The 4,498-nt window shown below is 37.2% G+C and overlaps 1 pseudogene; it reads left to right on the top strand.

Annotated features, from left to right (window-relative positions):
* Positions 1-234: 234 nt before the first annotated feature.
* Positions 235-1,063, top strand: LOC117999802 (annotated as a pseudogene).
* The last annotated feature ends 3,435 nt before the right edge of the window (positions 1,064-4,498 follow it).

The following is a 4,498-nucleotide window of genomic DNA, read 5'->3' as shown; positions in this document are numbered from 1 at the left end:
GCTCTCTGCTGTTGTGGTGAGGCTCATACTAGTTAAATAGAGTACTTTGTAGGACTACTTTTGATACTTTGTAGAAGTCCAATGGTGTGACATCTTTTAGTAAAATCATACAGTTATGAGTGCTCAATAAGTGAAAAATACTATACACATGAGAGAAGCTTTATAATAGATTATTAGTATAATTAGAATTTACATAAGAATATTTGTGAACCTTTTGGCTCCCTGAGCAGTGCCATGGCGGTCGGCAAGAACAAGCACCTTACGAAAGGCAGCAAAAAGGGAGCCAAGAAGAAAGTGGTTGATCCATTTTCTAAGAAAGATTGGTATGATGTGAAAGCACCAGCTATGTTCAACATAAGAAATATTGGAAAAACATTAGTCACAGAACTCAAGGAACCAAAATCGCATCTGACGGCCTCAAGGGTTGTGTTTTTGAAGTGAGCCTTGCTGATCTGCAGAATGATGAAGTTGTGTTTAGAAAATTCAAGCTAATTACTGAGGATGTTCAGGGCAAAAACTGCCTGACTAATTTCCATGGCATGGATCTTAGCTGTGACAAAATGTGCTCCACGGTCAAAAAATGGCAGACCACGATTGAAGCTCATGTTGATGTCAAGACTACTGATGGTTATTTGCTTCCTCTATTTTGTGTTGGTTTTACTAAAAAATGCAATAATCAGATTCGGAAGACCTCTTATGCTCAGCACCAACAGGTCTGTCAAAATTGGAAAAAGGTGATGGAAATCATGACCCAAGAGGTGCAAACAAATGACTTGAAAGAAGTGGTCAATAAATTAATTCCAGACAGCATCGGAAAAGATATAGAAAGGGCTTGTCAGTCTATTTATCCACTCCATGATGTCTTCGTTAGAAAAGTAAAATGCTGAAGAAGCCCAAGTTTGAACTGGGAAAGCTCATGGAGCTTCATGGTGAAGGTAGTAGTTCTGGAAAAGCTACTGGGGGTGAGACTGGTGCTAAAGTTGAACGAGCTGATGGATATGAGCCACCAGTCCAAGAATCTGTTTAAAAGTCAGACATTTAATGGTGACAAATAAAAAAATCATATTTGTGATGTTTAAAAAAAAAGAATATTTGTGAAAATATTATAATAGCAGTTACTCTCAGTGAAATTATTCTAAACCATGTAAATGAAATAAACTTACCAACATTATTTCTCTGATCTTGTACAAGGGAGCTGTCTTGGGTATAACTCTATAATAAACCATTTATCCAATGCTTTGAGGCAGATGTGCTTAAGTCTGAAATGCAAATAACACATATTTAGAGGTAAAACATATTCTAACTAGGAGAAAAAAGGCAAGACTTTTGTTGTCATTCATGACCCATTTAATCCTATTGCTTTACATTCATTATGAATGTCTCTGAATGGTGCCAAAATAGACAGGTGAAAAGGGGAAGATTAAATCATGTTCAACCAACCACTTGTTTGCCCACACTGTGCCAAAAATAAACATGCCTTTAATTGTTTTTTCTTCAGCGAGTTGGCTGATTTTTTTCTATTCTCATTCTTATTTTTTTCTTCCTTCTTTGCTTTGAATTTAATTTGCTCTCCTTTTTCCAGTTTCTTAAGGAATTAGGTTATTTATTTGAAGTCTTGTTTCTTTTCTAATGTAGGTGTTTAAAGTTATAGATTTCCATTTAAGCACTGCTTTCACTGCATTCCGTAATTTCAATAATATATAAAAACATGCTCCTATAATAGTTTCACTTTCCTCCCTCCTTTATACATTTGTCACAAATTATATCTTTATACACTGTGTGCACACCAACTTTGATAAATATTGTATTATGCAGTTGCCTTTTAAATTAAATAGTAAAAAAAGGAGTTAAAAACAAAAAAATAGATTTACACTTTCTTTTATATTTACCGATGTAGTTATCTTTACCAGTACTCTACCTCTTCATGTGGTTTCAGGTTACTGCCTGTTGTCATTCATTTATGGCAGAAAGATTTCTTTAGATTTTCTTCTAATGCAAGGCTGCTAACCAAAAAATATGTTAGTTATTTTTTATCTGCAATTTTTAAAATTTTCCTTTATTTTTGAAAAATAGTTTTGCCAGAAATAGGATTCTCAGTTGACAGTTCCTTTCAGAACTTTGTGTCATCCCACTATCTTCTTGCTTTCATGATTTCTTATGTGAGATCAGCTGTTACTGTTATTGAGGATTGCTTATATGTAATGAGTCACTTCTTTTTATTTTTTCATTTTTTTATTATGTTAATAACCATACATTACATCATTAGTTTTTGATGTAGTGTTCCATGATTCATTGTTTGCATATAACACACAGTGCTCCATGCAGAACGTGATCTCCTTAAGACCCATCACCAGGCTAACCCATCCCCCCACCCCCTCCCCTTTAGAACCCTCAGTTTGTTTTTCAGAGTGCATGGTCCCTCATGGTTCGTCTCCCCTTCCGATTTCCCCCACTTCATTCTTCGCCTCCTGCTATCTTCTTTTTTTTTCTTTTTTCTTTTTTTAACATATATGTATTATTTGTTTCAGAGGTACAGGTCTATGATTCAACAGTCTTACACAATTCACAGCGCTGACCATAGCACATACCTGCCCCAATGTCTATCACCCAGCCACATCATCCCTCCCATGCTCCAGCAACCCTCAGTTTGTTTCCTGTGATTAAGAATTCCTCATATCAGTGAGGTCATATGATACATGTCTTTCAATGATTGACTTATTTCGCTCAGCGTAATACCCTCCAGTTCCATCCACGTCATTGCAAATGGCAAGATTTCATTCCTTTTGATGGCTGTATAATATTCCACTGTATATATATATACCACTTCTCCTTTATCCACTCATCTGTTGATGGACATCTTGGCTCTTTCCACAGTGTGGCTTATTGTGGACATTGCTGCTATAAACATCAGGGTGCACGTACCCCTTCGGATCCCTACATTTGTATCTTTAGGGTAAATACACAGTAGTATAATTGCTAGATTGTATGGTAGCTCTATTTTCAACTTTTTGAGGAACATCCATATTGTTTTCCAGAGTGGCTGCACCAGCTTGCATTCCCACCAACAGTGTAGGAGGGTTCCCCTTTCTCTGCATCCCCACCAACATCTGTTGTTTCCTGACATGTTAATTTTAGCCATTCTGACTGGTGTGAGGTGATATCTCATTGAGGTTTTGATTTGGATTTCCCTGATGCCAAGCGATGCTGAGCACTTTATCATGTGTCTGGGGGATTTTGGATGTCTTCTTTGGAAAAATGTCTGTTCATGTCTTCTGCCCATTTCTTGATTGGATCATTTGTTCTTTGGGTGTTGAGTTTAAGAAGTTCTTTATAGATTTTGGATACTAGCCCTTTCTCTGATATGTCATTTGCAAATATCTTCTCCCATTCTGTCGGTTGTCTTTTGGTTTTGTGGACTGTTTCTTTTGCTGTGCAAAAGCTTTTTATCTTGATGAAGTCCCAATAGTTCATTTTTGCCCATGCTTCCCTTACCTTTGGCAATGTTTCTAGGAAGAAGTTGCTGTGGCTGAGGTCGAAGAGGTTGCTGCCTGTGTTCTCCTTTAGGATTTTGATGGACTCCTGTCTCCCATTTAGGCCTTTCAACCATTTGGAGTCTATCTTTGTGTGTGGTGTAAGGAAATGGTCCAGTTTCATTCTTCTGCATGTGGCTGTCCAATTTTCCAAGCACCATTTGTTGAAGAGACTGACTTTTTGCCATGGATGTTCTTTCCTGCTTTGTCGAAGATAAGTTGACTATAGAGTTGAGGGTCCATTTCTGAACTCTCTATTCTGTTCCATTGATCTATGTGTCTGTTTTTGTGCCAGTACCACACTGTCTTGATGATGACAGCTTTGTAACAGAGCTTGAAGTCCGGAATTGTGATGCCGCCAGCTTTGCTTTTCTTTTTCAACATTCCTCTGGCTATGCGGGGTCTTTTCTGGTTCCATACAAATTTTAGGATTATTTATTCCATTTCTTTGAAAAAAGTGGATGGTATTTTGATGGGGATTGCATTGAATGTGTAGATTGCTCTAGGTAGCATTGACATCTTCACAATATTTGTTCTTCCAATCCATGAGCATGGATGTTTTTCCATTTCTTTGTGTCTTCCTCAATTTCTTTTATGAGTATTTTATAGTTTTCTGAGTACAGATACTTTGCCTCTTTGGTTAGATTTATTCCTAGGTATCTTATGGTTTTGGGTGCAATTGTAAATGGGATCAACTCCTTAATTTCTCTTTCTTCTGTCTTGTTGTTGGTGTATAGGAATGCCACTGATTTCTGTGCATTGGTTTTATATCCTGCCACTTTACTGAATTCCTGTATGAGTTCTAGCAGTTTTGGGGTGGAGTCTTTTGGGTTTTCCACATAAAGTGTCATATCATCTGCCAAGAGTGAGGGTTTTACTTCTTCTTTGCCGATTCAGATGCCTTTTATTTCTTTTTGTTGTCTGATTGCTGTGGCTAGGACTTCTAATACTATGTTGATTAGCAGTGG

Source organism: Mirounga leonina, unplaced genomic scaffold (assembly GCF_011800145.1).
Source record: "Mirounga leonina isolate KUSES-001 unplaced genomic scaffold, KU_Mleo_1.0 Mir_115, whole genome shotgun sequence".
Lineage (NCBI taxonomy): Eukaryota > Metazoa > Chordata > Mammalia > Carnivora > Phocidae > Mirounga > Mirounga leonina.
Note: the sequence above shows the minus strand (reverse complement) of the source record. Positions and strands in the feature narration are given on the sequence as shown.